This window comes from Leiobunum rupestre, chromosome 6 (assembly GCF_980474605.1).
Source record: "Leiobunum rupestre chromosome 6, qqLeiRupe1.1.hap1, whole genome shotgun sequence".
Taxonomy (NCBI): Eukaryota; Metazoa; Arthropoda; class Arachnida; order Opiliones; family Sclerosomatidae; genus Leiobunum; species Leiobunum rupestre.
The window spans coordinates 29,605,487-29,628,444 of record NC_143389.1 but is presented as its reverse complement, the minus strand read 5'-3'; positions in this window follow the sequence as shown (position 1 = coordinate 29,628,444).

The window sequence follows — 22,958 nt, the reverse complement described above, 5'->3', positions numbered from 1 at the left end:
ATTGCCGTGTTGAAATGCCAAATTTTGGTAAATTTCTTCAGTCAAACAGGGTTTTGAAGATACATTGACACTAGCAATTGATTAACAAATCAATAAACTTGAATATTTATTGATATAAATAAGCCTGGCAGCTCTGTTTTGTTAACCACACTAACAAAATAAATATAAATTTTGAATTAATTCTTAAGAATAATGAATATTACCAGCTCCAAAATCCATTTATCTGGCAGATTGCCGTGTTGAAATGCCAAATTTTGGTAAATTTCTTCAGTCAAACAGGGTTTTGAAGAAACATTGACACTAGCAATTGATTAACAAATCAATAAACTCGAATAATTATTCATATAAATAAGCCTGGCAGCTCTGTTTTGTTAACCACACTAAGAAAATAAATATAAATTTTGAATTAATTCCAGCTCCAAAATCAATTTATCTAGCAGATTGCCGTGTTGAAATGCCAAATTTTGGTAAATTTCTTCAGTCAAACAGGATTTTGAAGATACATTGACACTAGCAATTGATTAACAATTCAATAAACTTGAATAATTATTGATATGAATAAGCCTGGCAGCTCTGTTTTGTTAACCACATTAAGAAAATAAATATAAATTTTGAATTAATTCCAGCTCCAAAATACATATATCTGGCAGATTGCCGTGTTGAAATGCCAAATTTTGGTAAATTTCTTCAGTCAAACAGGGTTTTGAAGATACATTGACACTAGAAATTGATTAACAATTCAATAAACTTGAATAATTATTGATATGAATAAGCCTGGCAGCTCTGTTTTGTTAACCACATTAAGAAAATAAATATAAATTTTGAATTAATTCCAGCTCCAAAATACATATATCTGGCAGATTGCCGTGTTGAAATGCCAAATTTTGGTAAATTTCTTCAGTCAAACAGGGTTTTGAAGATACATTGACACTAGCAATTGATTAACAATTCAATAAACTTGAATAATTATTGATATGAATAAGCCTGGCAGCTCTGTTTTGTTAACCACATTAAGAAAATAAATATAAATTTTGAATTAATTCCAGCTCCAAAATACATATATCTGGCAGATTGCCGTGTTGAAATGCCAAATTTTGGTAAATTTCTTCAGTCAAACAGGGTTTTGAAGATACATTGACACTAGCAATTGATTAACAAATCAATAAACTTGAATAATTATTGATATAAATAAGCCTGGCAGCTCTGTTTTGTTAATCACAATAAGAAAATAAATATATATTTTGAATTAATTCCAGCTCCAAAATCCATTTATCTGGCAGATTGCCGTGTTGAAATGCCAAATTTTGGTAAATTTCTTCAGTCAAACAGGGTTTTGAAGATACATTGACACTAGCAATTGATTAACAAATCAATAAACTTGAATATTTATTGATATAAATAAGCCTGGCAGCTCTGTTTTGTTAACCACACTAACAAAATAAATATAAATTTTGAATTAATTCTTAAGAATAATGAATATTACCAGCTCCAAAATCCATTTATCTGGCAGATTGCCGTGTTGAAATGCCAAATTTTGGTAAATTTCTTCAGTCAAACAGGGTTTTGAAGATACATTGACACTAGCAATTGATTAACAATTCAATAAACTTGAATAATTATTGATATGAATAAGCCTGGCAGCTCTGTTTTGTTAACCACATTAAGAAAATAAATATAAATTTTGAATTACTTCCAGCTCCAAAATACATATATCTGGCAGATTGCCGTGTTGAAATGCCAAATTTTGGTAAATTTCTTCAGTCAAACAGGGTTTTGAAGATACATTGACACTAGCAATTGATTAACAAATCAATAAACTTGAATAATTATTGATATAAATAAGCCTGGCAGCTCTGTTTTGTTAACCACAATAAGAAAATAAATATATATTTTGAATTAATTCCAGCTCCAAAATCCATTTATCTGGCAGATTGCCGTGTTGAAATGCCAAATTTTGGTAAATTTCTTCAGTCAAACAGGGTTTTGAAGATACATTGACACTAGCAATTGATTAACAAATCAATAAACTTGAATATTTATTGATATAAATAAGCCTGGCAGCTCTGTTTTGTTAACCACACTAACAAAATAAATATAAATTTTGAATTAATTCTTAAGAAGTAGTTTTCGCTAATGTTAGGAGTGCAAATTGCAACTTCATTAATCTTGTCGCACATTTCCCTTACGATTCTGTTGATATTTTTGCCTTGAACGAAACATGGTTCAAACATGGCCATAGTATCTATATACCAAATTATGTTTTTTCTGGTATTGGTGATAGATCCGGTGGGGGTGTCGGATTCTATATAAAGTAAAACATTATTTACTCAGTAAGGCATGAGTTCTGCTTTTTTAATCTTGACATAGAAAGTTACTGTGTAAAATTAGAGCCATCCGGTGATATTTTTCTGGTTATCTATAGGCCTCATTCTGCAAACTTCGATGTGTTCCTAAATAAATGTGAAGAAATCTTAAGCGGAATGGGGAACTGTAATGTCCAGAAAGTAGTGGGTGGCGACTTTAACATAGATTTTAATCTTGACACCCCCTGCTCAACATCTATAACAAATCTATTCAGCAGCTTCGGTCTTGAAAAAAAGGTATATAGTCCAACGCGGGTTACGGCAAAAACATCTAAATGCATCGACAATATTTTTTCAAATGCATTTGGAATTGCTAATATAATATTAGACGCCGATGTATCGGACCACACCCCTATTATTTTTAAATATGAAACCGCAAAAATAAAAGAGACCTCGATTAAAATACGAGATCTTAGTGTAAAAAACATAAATAAATTCATTACCGTTGTATCACAAATAAACTGGGACGAAGTATATAGCCTAAAAAATCCAAACGATGCATATAACCTTTTTGAGGACACGTTATCAGAAGTATATAGGGCAAACTTCCCGCTGAAAACAATTAAGCTTACGAAAGAATCGTGGATTAATGAACATTTAAAATTAATTATAAAAACAAAACGAAAACTATATAAAAAATACAAACGTACCCCTAATTCGGAAATCCATTTAACTTACATAAAATATAGAAATTACTGTAATAACCAAATTAGAAACGCGAGAAGTAACTATTTAAATAATAAAATTCTAAATGCTAAATCGAATAAAGAAAAATGGCAAATTATTAACGATATAAATGGAAGAATTAAAAAAAAACCAATCCCAGACAATATATCACCAAGTGATATGAATATACACTTCTCAACCATAATCGACAGCCAACTAGAACTAAGCTATCCTTCTGAAGTACCGACTAATCCATCAACGTGCGCCCTCTTTGAAGCCACAGAAACTGAAGTCAAGAACATTATTAACCAAATTCCCCACTCTTCCGCGCCTGGGCTAGATCAGTTCCACCCCAAACCAATTAAACATGTATTAAATTATCTTATTTCTCCCCTTGTTTACCTTATTAATTTATCTTTCACAAAAGGAATTTACCCTGATCGGCTTAAAAAAACGTCGATTACTCCAATATTTAAGAAAGGAGATGAACAAATTCTTACCAACTACCGGCCAATTTCCGTGCTTTCCGTCTTTGCTAGAATATTTGATAAATGCTTTTTAACGAGACTGAATAACTTCTGTGAAAAACACAGAACTTTATCAGATCTCCAGTTCGGGTTTAGGGCAGGGTGTGGAACTGACCTGGCTATTACTAGTACATATAAAACCATATTGAATGCTCTTGATAAATCGTACTACTGTCTAGGAATATTTATTGATTTAGAGAAAGCCTTTGATAGCGTTCCTCACAAAAGACTTCTCCAAAAGCTTGAGCGGCTGGGAATTAGAGGGCGAGCCCTTAACTGGCTAACTAGCTATCTGAGTAATAGGCATTGCTACACCAAAATTCACGAAAAATTGTCGGAAGCAGCCTCTATCACCATTGGGGTACCCCAAGGCTCAGTCCTCTCACCCCTAATATTTAATTTATATCTAAACGATATAACCCAAATAGTACCCTGGGACACCCTAAAGCTTTACGCAGATGACGCAGTACTACTCTTAGAAAGTATTACACTTGAGCCCCTATTTAAAAAAGCTAACAACTACATTAATTTAATAAATGAATGGTTAAATAAAAATGGATTAAAATTAAATAAAAGCAAAACTGAATATATACTTTTTAGAAACCGGGGTAAAACAGTGGCTGACGACCTTTGTAAACTAAGTATCAATGGTTCGGAAATCAAGAGGGTGCCAAGGTTTAGATATTTGGGAGTGTGGTTCGATACTCACCTAACGTGGAACGACCATATAAACTCAATATGTCATAAATTGTCTAGCTCCACGTATATGATTCGTAAATGTCGGGAATACTTTCCAAGGAAAATTTTGTTCGAACTCTATTATTCAATGTTCTACTCATATATAACTTATGCCGTAGTTGTGTGGGGAAACACCACAAATTTTAACTTAAACCGAATAAACATTCTACAAAAACGTGTAGTACGAAACATCTACGGCTTAGAATGGAAATCATCCACAAAACCATTTTTTAAAAAATGCAAAATTTTAAATATATATCAAATTTATAAATATATCAGTCTGATTTTTATACAAAAAAATATAAAAGACAAAACTAATAATTTATTCACGATCTCTGAGCCAACTACGAAAACTAGATTCTACTACAAACTGAAACCTCCAAAATGCAATACGTCAAAGAAAATAAATTCAATCTTCTATTCCGGGGTTAAAACATACAATGAACTGCACGAAAAAATTAAGGACATAAAAACACTCGAATCTATTAAAAGGATGACTAAGAAATTAGTTTTAGACAACTACTGATGGTATCTTGTATTATTAATGATCTCATTTAATGTCTTCTTTTTTGTTTTTTTTTCTCGTTTTATTAATATTTTGTTAATATGTTCTTTTTATTCTTGTTATGTTTGCTTAAAATTACTACATGATTCTAATGTATTCTAAATTCGGTCTTATTTTGTATATCAATACAGGGCTATAAGTCGCATGACGACTTGGCCCTTTTACCTCATAATTGTAAAAAACCAATATATATATAAAACAAATAAAATTTGAATTTGAATTTGAAGAATAATGAATATTACCAGCTCCAAAATCCATTTATCTGGCAGATTGCCGTGTTGAAATGCCAAATTTTGGTAAATTTATTCAGTCAAACAGGGTTTTGAATAAACATTGACACTAGCAATTGATTAACAAATCAATAAACTTGATAAATTTGTGATATAAATAAGCCTGGCAGCTCTGTTTTGTTAACCACACTAAGAAAATAAATATAAATTTTGAATTAAATCCAGCTCCAAAATCCATTTATCTGGCAGATTGTCGTGTTGAAATGCCAAATTTTGGTAAATTTCTTCAGTCAAACAGGGTTTTGAATAAACATTGACACTAGCAATTGATTAACAAATCAATAAACTTGATAAATTTGTGATATAAATAAGCCTGGCAGCTCTGTTTTGTTAACCACACTAAGAAAATAAATATAAATTTTGAATTAATTCCAGCTCCAAAATCCATTTATCTAGCAGATTGCCGTGTTGAAATGCCAAATTTTGGTAAATTTCTTCAGTCAAACAGGATTTTGAAGATACATTGACACTAGCAATTGATTAACAAATCAATAAACTTGAATAATTATTCATATATATAAGCCTGGCAGCTCTGTTTTGTTAACCACACTAAGAAAATAAATATAAATTTTGAATTAATTCTTAAGAATTATGAATATTTCCAGCTCCAAAATCCATTTATCTGGCAGATTGCCGTGTTGAAATGCCAAATTTTGGTAAATTTCTTCAGTCAAACAGGGTTTTGAAGATACATTGACACTAGCAATTGATTAACAATTCAATAAACTTGAATAACTATTGATATGAATAAGCCTGGCAGCTCTGTTTTGTTAACCACACTAAGAAAATAAATATAAATTTTGAATTAATTCCAGCTCCAAAATCCATTTATCTGGCAGATTGCCGTGTTGAAATGCCAAATTTTGGTAAATTTCTTCAGTCAAACAGGGTTTTGAATAAACATTGACACTAGCAATTGATTAACAAATCAATAAACTTGATAAATTTGTGATATAAATAAGCCTGGCAGCTCTGTTTTGTTAACCACACTAAGAAAATAAATATAAATTTTGAATTAAATCCAGCTTCAAAATCCATTTATCTGGCAGATTGTCGTGTTGAAATGCCAAATTTTGGTAAATTTCTTCAGTCAAACAGGATTTTGAAGATACATTGACACTAGCAATTGATTAACAAATCAATAAACTTGAATAATTATTCATATATATAAGCCTGGCAGCTCTGTTTTGTTAACCACACTAAGAAAATAAATATAAATTTTGAATTAATTCTTAAGAATTATGAATATTTCCAGCTCCAAAATCCATTTATCTGGCAGATTGCCGTGTTGAAATGCCAAATTTTGGTAAATTTCTTCAGTCAAACAGGGTTTTGAAGATACATTGACACTAGCAATTGATTAACAAATCAATAAACTTGAATAATTATTCATATATATAAGCCTGGCAGCTCTGTTTTGTTAACCACACTAAGAAAATAAATATAAATTTTGAATTAATTCTTAAGAATTATGAATATTTCCAGCTCCAAAATCCATTTATCTGGCAGATTGCCGTGTTGAAATGCCAAATTTTGGTAAATTTCTTCAGTCAAACAGGGTTTTGAAGATACATTGACACTAGCAATTGATTAACAATTCAATAAACTTGAATAACTATTGATATGAATAAGCCTGGCAGCTCTGTTTTGTTAACCACACTAAGAAAATAAATATAAATTTTGAATTAATTCCAGCTCCAAAATACATATATCTGGCAGATTGCCGTGTTGAAATGCCAAATTTTGGTAAATTTCTTCAGTCAAACAGGGTTTTGAATAAACATTGACACTAGCAATTGATTAACAAATCAATAAACTTGATAAATTTGTGATATAAATAAGCCTGGCAGCTCTGTTTTGTTAACCACACAAAGAAAATAAATATAAATTTTGAATTAAATCCAGCTTCAAAATCCATTTATCTGGCAGATTGTCGTGTTGAAATGCCAAATTTTGGTAAATTTCTTCAGTCAAACAGGATTTTGAAGATACATTGACACTAGCAATTGATTAACAAATCAATGAACTTGAATAATTATTCATATAAATAAGCCTGGCAGCTCTGTTTTGTTAACCACACTAAGAAAATAAATATAAATTTTGAATTAAATCCAGCTTCAAAATCCATTTATCTGGCAGATTGTCGTGTTGAAATGCCAAATTTTGGTAAATTTCTTCAGTCAAACAGGATTTTGAAGATACATTGACACTAGCAATTGATTAACAAATCAATAAACTTGAATAATTATTCATATATATAAGCCTGGCAGCTCTGTTTTGTTAACCACACTAAGAAAATAAATATAAATTTTGAATTAATTCTTAAGAATTATGAATATTTCCAGCTCCAAAATCCATTTATCTGGCAGATTGCCGTGTTGAAATGCCAAATTTTGGTAAATTTCTTCAGTCAAACAGGGTTTTGAAGATACATTGACACTAGCAATTGATTAACAAATCAATAAACTTGAATAATTATTCATATATATAAGCCTGGCAGCTCTGTTTTGTTAACCACACTAAGAAAATAAATATAAATTTTGAATTAATTCTTAAGAATTATGAATATTTCCAGCTCCAAAATCCATTTATCTGGCAGATTGCCGTGTTGAAATGCCAAATTTTGGTAAATTTCTTCAGTCAAACAGGGTTTTGAAGATACATTGACACTAGCAATTGATTAACAATTCAATAAACTTGAATAACTATTGATATGAATAAGCCTGGCAGCTCTGTTTTGTTAACCACACTAAGAAAATAAATATAAATTTTGAATTAATTCCAGCTCCAAAATACATATATCTGGCAGATTGCCGTGTTGAAATGCCAAATTTTGGTAAATTTCTTCAGTCAAACAGGGTTTTGAATAAACATTGACACTAGCAATTGATTAACAAATCAATAAACTTGATAAATTTGTGATATAAATAAGCCTGGCAGCTCTGTTTTGTTAACCACACAAAGAAAATAAATATAAATTTTGAATTAAATCCAGCTTCAAAATCCATTTATCTGGCAGATTGTCGTGTTGAAATGCCAAATTTTGGTAAATTTCTTCAGTCAAACAGGATTTTGAAGATACATTGACACTAGCAATTGATTAACAAATCAATGAACTTGAATAATTATTCATATAAATAAGCCTGGCAGCTCTGTTTTGTTAACCACACTAAGAAAATAAATATAAATTTTGAATTAATTCTTAAGAATAATGAATATTTCCAGCTCCAAAATCCATTTATCTGGCAGATTGTAGTGTTGAAATGCCAAATTTTGGTAAATTTCTTCAGTCAAACAGGATTTTGAAGATACATTGACACTAGCAATTGATTAACAAATCAATAAACTTGAATAATTATTCATATAAATAAGCCTGGCAGCTCTGTTTTGTTAACCACATTAGGAAAATAAATATAAATTTTGAATTAATTCCAGCTCCAAAATACATATATCTGGCAGATTGCCGTGTTGAAATGCCAAATTTTGGTAAATTTCTTCAGTCAAACAGGGTTTTGAAGATACATTGACACTAGCAATTGATTAACAAATCAATAAACTTGAATAATTATTGATATAAATAAGCCTGGCAGCTCTGTTTTGTTAACCACATTAAGAAAATAAATATAAATTTTGAATTAATTCCAGCTCCAAAATACATATATCTGGCAGATTGCCGTGTTGAAATGCCAAATTTTGGTAAATTTCTTCAGTCAAACAGGGTTTTGAAAATACATTGACACTAGCAATTGATTAACAATTCAATAAACTTGAATAATTATTGATATAAATAAGCCTGGCAGCTCTGTTTTGTTAACCACATTAAGAAAATAAATATAAATTTTGAATTAATTCCAGCTCCAAAATACATATATCTGGCAGATTGCCGTGTTGAAATGCCAAATTTTGGTAAATTTCTTCAGTCAAACAGGGTTTTGAATAAACATTGACACTAGCAATTGATTAACAAATCAATAAACTTGATAAATTTGTGATATAAATAAGCCTGGCAGCTCTGTTTTGTTAACCACACTAAGAAAATAAATATAAATTTTGAATTAAATCCAGCTCCAAAATCCATTTATCTGGCAGATTGTCGTGTTGAAATGCCAAATTTTGGTAAATTTCTTCAGTCAAACAGGGTTTTGAATAAACATTGACACTAGCAATTGATTAACAAATCAATAAGCTTGATAAATTTGTGATATAAATAAGCCTGGCAGCTCTGTTTTGTTAACCACACTAAGAAAATAAATATAAATTTTGAATTAATTCCAGCTCTAAAATCCATTTATCTAGCAGATTGCCGTGTTGAAATGCCAAATTTTGGTAAATTTCTTCAGTCAAACAGGATTTTGAAGATACATTGACACTAGCAATTGATTAACAAATCAATAAACTTGAATAACTATTGATATGAATAAGCCTGGCAGCTCTGTTTTGTTAACCACACTAAGAAAATAAATATAAATTTTGAATTAATTCTTAAGAATTATGAATATTTCCAGCTCCAAAATCCATTTATCTGGCAGATTGCCGTGTTGAAATGCCAAATTTTGGTAAATTTCTTCAGTCAAACAGGGTTTTGAAGATACATTGACACTAGCAATTGATTAACAATTCAATAAACTTGAATAACTATTGATATGAATAAGCCTGGCAGCTCTGTTTTGTTAACCACACTAAGAAAATAAATATAAATTTTGAATTAATTCCAGCTCCAAAATCCATTTATCTGGCAGATTGCCGTGTTGAAATGCCAAATTTTGGTAAATTTCTTCAGTCAAACAGGGTTTTGAATAAACATTGACACTAGCAATTGATTAACAAATCAATAAACTTGATAAATTTGTGATATAAATAAGCCTGGCAGCTCTGTTTTGTTAACCACACTAAGAAAATAAATATAAATTTTGAATTAAATCCAGCTTCAAAATCCATTTATCTGGCAGATTGTCGTGTTGAAATGCCAAATTTTGGTAAATTTCTTCAGTCAAACAGGATTTTGAAGATACATTGACACTAGCAATTGATTAACAAATCAATAAACTTGAATAATTATTCATATATATAAGCCTGGCAGCTCTGTTTTGTTAACCACACTAAGAAAATAAATATAAATTTTGAATTAATTCTTAAGAATTATGAATATTTCCAGCTCCAAAATCCATTTATCTGGCAGATTGCCGTGTTGAAATGCCAAATTTTGGTAAATTTCTTCAGTCAAACAGGGTTTTGAAGATACATTGACACTAGCAATTGATTAACAAATCAATAAACTTGAATAATTATTCATATATATAAGCCTGGCAGCTCTGTTTTGTTAACCACACTAAGAAAATAAATATAAATTTTGAATTAATTCTTAAGAATTATGAATATTTCCAGCTCCAAAATCCATTTATCTGGCAGATTGCCGTGTTGAAATGCCAAATTTTGGTAAATTTCTTCAGTCAAACAGGGTTTTGAAGATACATTGACACTAGCAATTGATTAACAATTCAATAAACTTGAATAACTATTGATATGAATAAGCCTGGCAGCTCTGTTTTGTTAACCACACTAAGAAAATAAATATAAATTTTGAATTAATTCCAGCTCCAAAATACATATATCTGGCAGATTGCCGTGTTGAAATGCCAAATTTTGGTAAATTTCTTCAGTCAAACAGGGTTTTGAATAAACATTGACACTAGCAATTGATTAACAAATCAATAAACTTGATAAATTTGTGATATAAATAAGCCTGGCAGCTCTGTTTTGTTAACCACACAAAGAAAATAAATATAAATTTTGAATTAAATCCAGCTTCAAAATCCATTTATCTGGCAGATTGTCGTGTTGAAATGCCAAATTTTGGTAAATTTCTTCAGTCAAACAGGATTTTGAAGATACATTGACACTAGCAATTGATTAACAAATCAATGAACTTGAATAATTATTCATATAAATAAGCCTGGCAGCTCTGTTTTGTTAACCACACTAAGAAAATAAATATAAATTTTGAATTAATTCTTAAGAATAATGAATATTTCCAGCTCCAAAATCCATTTATCTGGCAGATTGTAGTGTTGAAATGCCAAATTTTGGTAAATTTCTTCAGTCAAACAGGATTTTGAAGATACATTGACACTAGCAATTGATTAACAAATCAATAAACTTGAATAATTATTCATATAAATAAGCCTGGCAGCTCTGTTTTGTTAACCACATTAGGAAAATAAATATAAATTTTGAATTAATTCCAGCTCCAAAATACATATATCTGGCAGATTGCCGTGTTGAAATGCCAAATTTTGGTAAATTTCTTCAGTCAAACAGGGTTTTGAAGATACATTGACACTAGCAATTGATTAACAAATCAATAAACTTGAATAATTATTGATATAAATAAGCCTGGCAGCTCTGTTTTGTTAACCACATTAAGAAAATAAATATAAATTTTGAATTAATTCCAGCTCCAAAATACATATATCTGGCAGATTGCCGTGTTGAAATGCCAAATTTTGGTAAATTTCTTCAGTCAAACAGGGTTTTGAAAATACATTGACACTAGCAATTGATTAACAATTCAATAAACTTGAATAATTATTGATATGAATAAGCCTGGCAGCTCTGTTTTGTTAACCACATTAAGAAAATAAATATAAATTTTGAATTAATTCCAGCTCCAAAATACATATATCTGGCAGATTGCCGTGTTGAAATGCCAAATTTTGGTAAATTTCTTCAGTCAAACAGGGTTTTGAATAAACATTGACACTAGCAATTGATTAACAAATCAATAAACTTGATAAATTTGTGATATAAATAAGCCTGGCAGCTCTGTTTTGTTAACCACACTAAGAAAATAAATATAAATTTTGAATTAAATCCAGCTCCAAAATCCATTTATCTGGCAGATTGTCGTGTTGAAATGCCAAATTTTGGTAAATTTCTTCAGTCAAACAGGGTTTTGAATAAACATTGACACTAGCAATTGATTAACAAATCAATAAGCTTGATAAATTTGTGATATAAATAAGCCTGGCAGCTCTGTTTTGTTAACCACACTAAGAAAATAAATATAAATTTTGAATTAATTCCAGCTCCAAAATCCATTTATCTAGCAGATTGCCGTGTTGAAATGCCAAATTTTGGTAAATTTCTTCAGTCAAACAGGATTTTGAAGATACATTGACACTAGCAATTGATTAACAAATCAATAAACTTGAATAACTATTGATATGAATAAGCCTGGCAGCTCTGTTTTGTTAACCACACTAAGAAAATAAATATAAATTTTGAATTAATTCTTAAGAATTATGAATATTTCCAGCTCCAAAATCCATTTATCTGGCAGATTGCCGTGTTGAAATGCCAAATTTTGGTAAATTTCTTCAGTCAAACAGGGTTTTGAAGATACATTGACACTAGCAATTGATTAACAATTCAATAAACTTGAATAACTATTGATATGAATAAGCCTGGCAGCTCTGTTTTGTTAACCACACTAAGAAAATAAATATAAATTTTGAATTAATTCCAGCTCCAAAATCCATTTATCTGGCAGATTGCCGTGTTGAAATGCCAAATTTTGGTAAATTTCTTCAGTCAAACAGGGTTTTGAATAAACATTGACACTAGCAATTGATTAACAAATCAATAAACTTGATAAATTTGTGATATAAATAAGCCTGGCAGCTCTGTTTTGTTAACCATACTAAGAAAATAAATATAAATTTTGAAAAATTCTTAAGAATAATGAATATTTCCAGCTCCAAAATCCATTTATCTGGCAGATTGTAGTGTTGAAATGCCAAATTTTGGTAAATTTCTTCAGTCAAACAGGATTTTGAAGATACATTGACACTAGCAATTGATTAACAAATCAATAAACTTGAATAATTATTCATATAAATAAGCCTGGCAGCTCTGTTTTGTTAACCACACTAAGAAAATAAATATAAATTTTGAATTAATTCCAGCTCCAAAATCAATTTATCTAGCAGATTGCCGTGTTGAAATGCCAAATTTTGGTAAATTTCTTCAGTCAAACAGGATTTTGAAGATACATTGACACTAGCAATTGATAACAAATCAATAAACTTGAATAATTATTCATATAAATAAGCCTGGCAGCTCTGTTTTGTTAACCACATTAGGAAAATAAATATAAATTTTGAATTAATTCCAGCTCCAAAATACATATATCTGGCAGATTGCCGTGTTGAAATGCCAAATTTTGGAAAATTTCTTCAGTCAAACAGGGTTTTGAAGATACATTGACACTAGCAATTGATTAACAAATCAATAAACTTGATAAATTTGTGATATAAATAAGCCTGGCAGCTCTGTTTTGTTAACCACACTAAGAAAATAAATATAAATTTTGAATTAAATCCAGCTCCAAAATCCATTTATCTGGCAGATTGTCGTGTTGAAATGCCAAATTTTGGTAAATTTCTTCAGTCAAACAGGGTTTTGAATAAACATTGACACTAGCAATTGATTAACAAATCAATAAACTTGATAAATTTGTGATATAAATAAGCCTGGCAGCTCTGTTTTGTTAACCACACTAAGAAAATAAATATAAATTTTGAATTAATTCCAGCTCCAAAATCCATTTATCTAGCATATTGCCGTGTTGAAATGCCAAATTTTGGTAAATTTCTTCAGTCAAACAGGATTTTGAAGATACATTGACACTAGCAATTGATTAACAAATCAATAAACTTGAATAATTATTCATATATATAAGCCTTGCAGCTCTGTTTTGTTAACCATACTAAGAAAATAAATATAAATTTTGAAAAATTCTTAAGAATAATGAATATTTCCAGCTCCAAAATCCATTTATCTGGCAGATTGTAGTGTTGAAATGCCAAATTTTGGTAAATTTCTTCAGTCAAACAGGATTTTGAAGATACATTGACACTAGCAATTGATTAACAAATCAATAAACTTGAATAATTATTCATATAAATAAGCCTGGCAGCTCTGTTTTGTTAACCACACTAAGAAAATAAATATAAATTTTGAATTAATTCCAGCTCCAAAATCAATTTATCTAGCAGATTGCCGTGTTGAAATGCCAAATTTTGGTAAATTTCTTCAGTCAAACAGGATTTTGAAGATACATTGACACTAGCAATTGATAACAAATCAATAAACTTGAATAATTATTCATATAAATAAGCCTGGCAGCTCTGTTTTGTTAACCACATTAGGAAAATAAATATAAATTTTGAATTAATTCCAGCTCCAAAATACATATATCTGGCAGATTGCCGTGTTGAAATGCCAAATTTTGGTAAATTTCTTCAGTCAAACCGGGTTTTGAAGATACATTGACACTAGCAATTGATTAACAAATCAATAAACTTGAATAATTATTGATATAAATAAGCCTGGCAGCTCTGTTTTGTTAACCACATTAAGAAAATAAATATAAATTTTGAATTAATTCCAGCTCCAAAATACATATATCTGGCAGATTGCCGTGTTGAAATGCCAAATTTTGGTAAATTTCTTCAGTCAAACAGGGTTTTGAAGATACATTGACACTAGCAATTGATTAACAATTCAATAAACTTGAATAATTATTGATATGAATAAGCCTGGCAGCTCTGTTTTGTTAACCACATTAAGAAAATAAATATAAATTTTGAATTAATTCCAGCTCCAAAATACATATATCTGGCAGATTGCCGTGTTGAAATGCCAAATTTTGGTAAATTTCTTCAGTCAAACAGGGTTTTGAAGATACATTGACACTAGCAATTGATTAACAAATCAATAAACTTGAATAATTATTGATATAAATAAGCCTGGCAGCTCTGTTTTGTTAACCACAATAAGAAAATAAATATATTTTTTGAATTAATTCCAGCTCCAAAATCCATTTATCTGGCAGATTGCCGTGTTGAAATGCCAAATTTTGGTAAATTTCTTCAGTCAAACAGGGTTTTGAAGATACATTGACACTAGCAATTGATTAACAAATCAATAAACTTGAATATTTATTGATATAAATAAGCCTGGCAGCTCTGTTTTGTTAACCACACTAACAAAATAAATATAAATTTTGAATTAATTCTTAAGAATAATGAATATTACCAGCTCCAAAATCCATTTATCTGGCAGATTGCCGTGTTGAAATGCCAAATTTTGGTAAATTTCTTCAGTCAAACAGGGTTTTGAATAAACATTGACACTAGCAATTGATTAACAAATCAATAAACTTGATAAATTTGTGATATAAATAAGCCTGGCAGCTCTGTTTTGTTAACCACACTAAGAAAATAAATATAAATTTTGAATTAAATCCAGCTCCAAAATCCATTTATCTGGCAGATTGTCGTGTTGAAATGCCAAATTTTGTTAAATTTCTTCAGTCAAACAGGGTTTTGAATAAACATTGACACTAGCAATTGATTAAGAAATCAATAAACTTGATAAATTTGTGATATAAATAAGCCTGGCAGCTCTGTTTTGTTAACCACACTAAGAAAATAAATATAAATTTTGAATTAAATCCAGCTCCAAAATCCATTTATCTGGCAGATTGTCGTGTTGAAATGCCAAATTTTGGTAAATTTCTTCAGTCAAACAGGGTTTTGAATAAACATTGACACTAGCAATTGATTAACAAATCAATAAACTTGATAAATTTGTGATATAAATAAGCCTGGCAGCTCTGTTTTGTTAACCACACTAAGAAAATAAATATAAATTTTGAATTAATTCCAGCTCCAAAATCCATTTATCTAGCAGATTGCCGTGTTGAAATGCCAAATTTTGGTAAATTTCTTCAGTCAAACAGGATTTTGAAGATACATTGACACTAGCAATTGATTAACAAATCAATAAACTTGAATAATTATTCATATATATAAGCCTGGCAGCTCTGTTTTGTTAACCACACTAAGAAAATAAATATAATTTTGAATTAATTCTTAAGAATTATGAATATTTCCAGCTCCAAAATCCATTTATCTAGCAGATTGCCGTGTTGAAATGCCAAATTTTGGTAAATTTCTTCAGTCAAACAGGGTTTTGAAGATACATTGACACTAGAAATTGATTAACAATTCAATAAACTTGAATAACTATTGATATGAATAAGCCTGGCAGCTTGTTTTGTTAACCACACTAAGAAAATAAATATAAATTTTGAATTAATTCCAGCTCCAAAATCCATTTATCTGGCAGATTGCCGTGTTGAAATGACAAATTTTGGTAAATTTCTTCAGTCAAACAGGGTTTTGAATAAACATTGACACTAGCAATTGATTAACAAATCAATAAACTTGATAAATTTGTGATATAAATAAGCCTGGCAGCTCTGTTTTGTTAACCATACTAAGAAAATAAATATAAATTTTGAAAAATTCTTAAGAATAATGAATATTTCCAGCTCCAAAATCCATTTATCTAGCAGATTGCCGTGTTGAAATGCCAAATTTTTTTAAATTTCTTCAGTCAAACAGGATTTTGAAGATACATTGACACTAGCAATTGATTAACAAATCAATAAACTTGAATAATTATTCATATATATAAGCCTGGCAGCTCTGTTTTGTTAACCACACTAAGAAAATAAATATAATTTTGAATTAATTCTTAAGAATTATGAATATTTCCAGCTCCAAAATCCATTTATCTAGCAGATTGCCGTGTTGAAATGCCAAATTTTGGTAAATTTCTTCAGTCAAACAGGATTTTGAAGATACATTGACACTAGCAATTGATTAACAAATCAATAAACTTGAATAATTATTCATATATATAAGCCTGGCAGCTCTGTTTTGTTAACCACACTAAGAAAATAAATATAAATTTTGAATTAATTCTTAAGAATTATGAATATTTCCAGCTCCAAAATCCATTTATCTGGCAGATTGCCGTGTTGAAATGCCAAATTTTGGTAAATTTCTTCAGTCAAACAGGGTTTTGAAGATACATTGACACTAGCAATTGATTAACAATTCAATAAACTTGAATAACTATTGATATGAATAAGCCTGGCAGCTCTGTTTTGTTAACCACACTAAGAAAATAAATATAAATTTTGAATTAATTCCAGCTCCAAAATCCATTTATCTGGCAGATTGCCGTGTTGAAATGCCAAATTTTGGTAAATTTCTTCAGTCAAACAGGGTTTTGAATAAACATTGACACTAGCAATTGATTAACAAATCAATAAACTTGATAAATTTGTGATATAAATAAGCCTGGCAGCTCTGTTTTGTTAACCATACTAAGAAAATAAATATAAATTTTGAAAAATTCTTAAGAATAATGAATATTTCCAGCTCCAAAATCCATTTATCTAGCAGATTGCCGTGTTGAAATGCCAAATTTTGGTAAATTTCTTCAGTCAAACAGGATTTTGAAGATACATTGACACTAGCAATTGATTAACAAATCAATAAACTTGAATAATTATTCATATATATAAGCCTGGCAGCTCTGTTTTGTTAACCACACTAAGAAAATAAATATAAATTTTGAATTAATTCTTAAGAATAATGAATATTACCAGCTCCAAAATCCATTTATCTGGCAGATTGCCGTGTTGAAATGCCAAATTTTGGGTAAATTTCTTCAGTCAAACAGGGTTTTAAATAAACATTGACTCTAGCAATTGATTAACAAATCAATAAACTTGATAAATTTGTGATATAAATAAGCCTGGCAGCTCTGTTTTGTTAACCACACTAAGAAAATAAATATAAATTTTGAATTAATTCTTAAGAATAATGAATATTTCCAGCTCCAAAATCCATTTATCTGGCAGATTGTAGTGTTGAAATGCCAAATTTTGGTAAATTTCTTCAGTCAAACAGGATTTTGAAGATACATTGACACTAGCAATTGATTAACAAATCAATAAACTTGAATAATTATTCATATAAATAAGCCTGGCAGCTCTGTTTTTAAACCACACTAAGAAAATAAATATAAATTTTGAATTAATTCCAGCTCCAAAATCAATTTATCTAGCAGATTGCCGTGTTGAAATGCCAAATTTTGGTAAATTTCTTCAGTCAAACAGGATTTTGAAGATACATTGACACTAGCAATTGATAACAAATCAATAAACTTGAATAATTATTCATATAAATAAGCCTGGCAGCTCTGTTTTGTTAACCACATTAGGAAAATAAATATAAATTTTGAATTAATTCCAGCTCCAAAATACATATATCTGGCAGATTGCCGTGTTGAAATGCCAAATTTTGGTAAATTTCTTCAGTCAAACAGGGTTTTGAAGATACATTGACACTAGCAATTGATTAACAATTCAATAAACTTGAATAATTATTGATATGAATAAGCCTGGCAGCTCTGTTTTGTTAACCACATTAAGAAAATAAATATAAATTTTGAATTAATTCCAGCTCCAAAATACATATATCTGGCAGATTGCCGTGTTGAAATGCCAAATTTTGGTAAATTTCTTCAGTCAAACAGGGTTTTGAAGATACATTGACACTAGCAATTGATTAACAAATCAATAAACTTGAATAATTATTGATATAAATAAGCCTGGCAGCTCTGTTTTGTTAACCACAATAAGAACATAAATATATATTTTGAATTAATTCCAGCTCCAAAATCCATTTATCTGGCAGATTGCCGTGTTGAAATGCCAAATTTTGGTAAATTTCTTCAGTCAAACAGGGTTTTGAAGATACATTGACACTAGCAATTGATTAACAAATCAATAAACTTGAATATTTATTGATATAAATAAGCCTGGCAGCTCTGTTTTGTTAACCACACTAACAAAATAAATATAAATTTTGAATTAATTCTTAAGAATAATGAATATTACCAGCTCCAAAATCCATTTATCTGGCAGATTGCCGTGTTGAAATGCCAAATTTTGGTAAATTTCTTCAGTCAAACAGGGTTTTGAATAAACATTGACACTAGCAATTGATTAACAAATCAATAAACTTGATAAATTTGTGATATAAATAAGCCTGGCAGCTCTGTTTTGTTAACCACACTAAGAAAATAAATATAAATTTTGAATTAAATCCAGCTCCAAAATCCATTTATCTGGCAGATTGTCGTGTTGAAATGCCAAATTTTGTTAAATTTCTTCAGTCAAACAGGATTTTGAAGATACATTGACACTAGCAATTGATTAACAAATCAATAAACTTGAATAATTATTCATATATATAAGCCTGGCAGCTCTGTTTTGTTAACCACACTAAGAAAATAAATATAATTTTGAATTAATTCTTAAGAATTATGAATATTTCCAGCTCCAAAATCCATTTATCTGGCAGATTGCCGTGTTGAAATGCCAAATTTTGGTAAATTTCTTCAGTCAAACAGGGTTTTGAAGATACATTGACACTAGCAATTGATTAACAATTCAATAAACTTGAATAATTATTGATATGAATAAGCCTGGCAGCTCTGTTTTATTAACCACATTAAAAAAATAAATATAAATTTTGAATTAATTCCAGCTCCAAAATACATATATCTGGCAGATTGCCGTGTTGAAATGCCAAATTTTGGTAAATTTCTTCAGTCAAACAGGGTTTTGAAGATACATTGACACTAGCAATTGATTAACAATTCAATAAACTTGAATATTTATTGATATAAATAAGCCTGGCAGCTCTGTTTTGTTAACCACACTATGAAAATAAATATAAATTTTGAATTAATTCCAGCTCCAAAATCCATTTATCTAGCAGATTGCCGTGTTGAAATGCCAAATTTTGGTAAATTTCTTCAGTCAAACAGGATTTTGAAGATACATTGACACTAGCAATTGATTAACAAATCAATAAACTTGAATAATTATTCATATATATAAGCCTGGCAGCTCTGTTTTGTTAACCACACTAAGAAAATAAATATAAATTTTGAATTAATTCTTAAGAATTATGAATATTTCCAGCTCCAAAATCCATTTATCTGGCAGATTGCCGTGTTGAAATGCCAAATTTTGGTAAATTTCTTCAGTCAAACAGGGTTTTGAAGATACATTGACACTAGCAATTGATTAACAATTCAATAAACTTGAATAACTATTGATATGAATAAGCCTGGCAGCTCTGTTTTGTTAACCACACTAAGAAAATAAATATAAATTTTGAATTAAATCCAGCTCCAAAATCCATTTATCTGGCAGATTGTCGTGTTGAAATGCCAAATTTTGGTAAATTTCTTCAGTCAAACAGGGTTTTGAAGATACATTGACACTAGCAATTGATTAACAAATCAATAAACTTGAATAATTATTCATATATATAAGCCTGGCAGCTCTGTTTTGTTAACCACACTAAGAAAATAAATATAAATTTTGAATTAATTCTTAAGAATTATGAATATTTCCAGCTCCAAAATCCATTTATCTGGCAGATTGCCGTGTTGAAATGCCAAATTTTGGTAAATTTCTTCAGTCAAACAGGGTTTTGAAGATACATTGACACTAGCAATTGATTAACAAATCAATAGACTTGAATAATTATTCATATATATAAGCCTGGCAGCTCTGTTTTGTTAACCACACTAAGAAAATAAATATAAATTTTGAATTAATTCTTAAGAATTATGAATATTTCCAGCTCCAAAATCCATTTATCTGGCAGATTGCCGTGTTGAAATGCCAAATTTTGGTAAATTTCTTCAGTCAAACAGGGTTTTGAATAAACATTGACACTAGCAATTGATTAACAAATCAATAAACTTGATAAATTTGTGATATAAATAAGCCTGGCAGCTCTGTTTTGTTAACCACACTAAGAAAATAAATATAAATTTTGAATTAAATCCAGCTCCAAAATCAATTTATCTGGCAGATTGTAGTGTTGAAATGCCAAATTTTGGTAAATTTCTTCAGTCAAACAGGATTTTGAAGATACATTGACACTAGCAATTGATTAACAAATCAATAAACATGAATAATTATTCATATAAATAAGCCTGGCAGCTCTGTTTTGTTAACCACACTAAGAAAATAAATATAAATTTTGAATTAATTCCAGCTCCAAAATCAATTTATCTGGCAGATTGCCGTGTTGAAATGCCAAATTTTGGTAAATTTCTTCAGTCAAACAGGGTTTTGAAGATACATTGACACTAGCAATTGATTAACAAATCAATAAACTTGAATAATTATTGATATAAATAAGCCTGGCAGCTCTGTTTTGTTAACCACATTAAGAAAATAAATATAAATTTTGAATTAATTCCAGCTCCAAAATACATATATCTGGCAGATTGCCGTGTTGAAATGCCAAATTTTGGTAAATTTCTTCAGTCAAACAGGGTTTTGAAGATACATTGACACTAGCAATTGGTTAACAATTCAATAAACTTGAATAATTATTGATATGAATAAGCCTGGCAGCTCTGTTTTGTTAACCACATTAAGAAAATAAATATAAATTTTGAATTAATTCCAGCTCCAAAATACATATATCTGGCAGATTGCCGTGTTGAAATGCCAAATTTTGGTAAATTTCTTCAGTCAAACAGGGTTTTGAATAAACATTGACACTAGCAATTGATTAACAAATCAATAAACTTGATAAATTTGTGATATAAATAAGCCTGGCAGCTCTGTTTTGTTAACCACACTAAGAAAATAAATATAAATTTTGAATTAAATCCAGCTCCAAAATCCATTTATCTGGCAGATTGTCGTGTTGAAATGCCAAATTTTGGTAAATTTCTTCAGTCAAACAGGGTTTTGAATAAACATTGACACTAGCAATTGATTAACAAATCAATAAGCTTGATAAATTTGTGATATAAATAAGCCTGGCAGCTCTGTTTTGTTAACCATACTAAGAAAATAAATATAAATTTTGAAAAATTCTTAAGAATAATGAATATTTCCAGCTCCAAAATCCGTTTATCTGGCAGATTGTAGTGTTGAAATGCCAAATTTTGGTAAATTTCTTCAGTCAAACAGGATTTTGAAGATACATTGACACTAGCAATTGATTAACAAATCAATAAACTTGAATAATTATTCATATAAATAAGCCTGGCAGCTCTGTTTTGTTAACCACACTAAGAAAATAAATAAAAATTTTGAATTAATTCCAGCTCCAAAATCAATTTATCTAGCAGATTGCCGTGTTGAAATGCCAAATTTTGGTAAATTTCTTCAGTCAAACAGGATTTTGAAGATACATTGACACTAGCAATTGATAACAAATCAATAAACTTGAATAATTATTCATATAAATAAGCCTGGCAGCTCTGTTTTGTTAACCACATTAGGAAAATAAATATAAATTTTGAATTATATTCCAGCTCCAAAATACATATATCTGGCAGATTGCCGTGTTGAAATGCCAAATTTTGGTAAATTTCTTCAGTCAAACAGGGTTTTGAAGATACATTGACACTAGCAATTGATTAACAAATCAATAAACTTGAATAATTATTCATATATATAAGCCTGGCAGCTCTGTTTTGTTAACCACACTAAGAAAATAAATATAAATTTTGAATTAATTCTTAAGAATTATGAATATTTCCAGCTCCAAAATCCATTTATCTGGCAGATTGCCGTGTTGAAATGCCAAATTTTGGTAAATTTCTTCAGTCAAACAGGGTTTTGAATAAACATTGACACTAGCAATTGATTAACAAATCAATAAACTTGATAAATTTGTGATATAAATAAGCCTGGCAGCTCTGTTTTGTTAACCACACTAAGAAAATAAATATAAATTTTGAATTAAATCCAGCTCCAAAATCAATTTATCTGGCAGATTGTAGTGTTGAAATGCCAAATTTTGGTAAATTTCTTCAGTCAAACAGGATTTTGAAGATA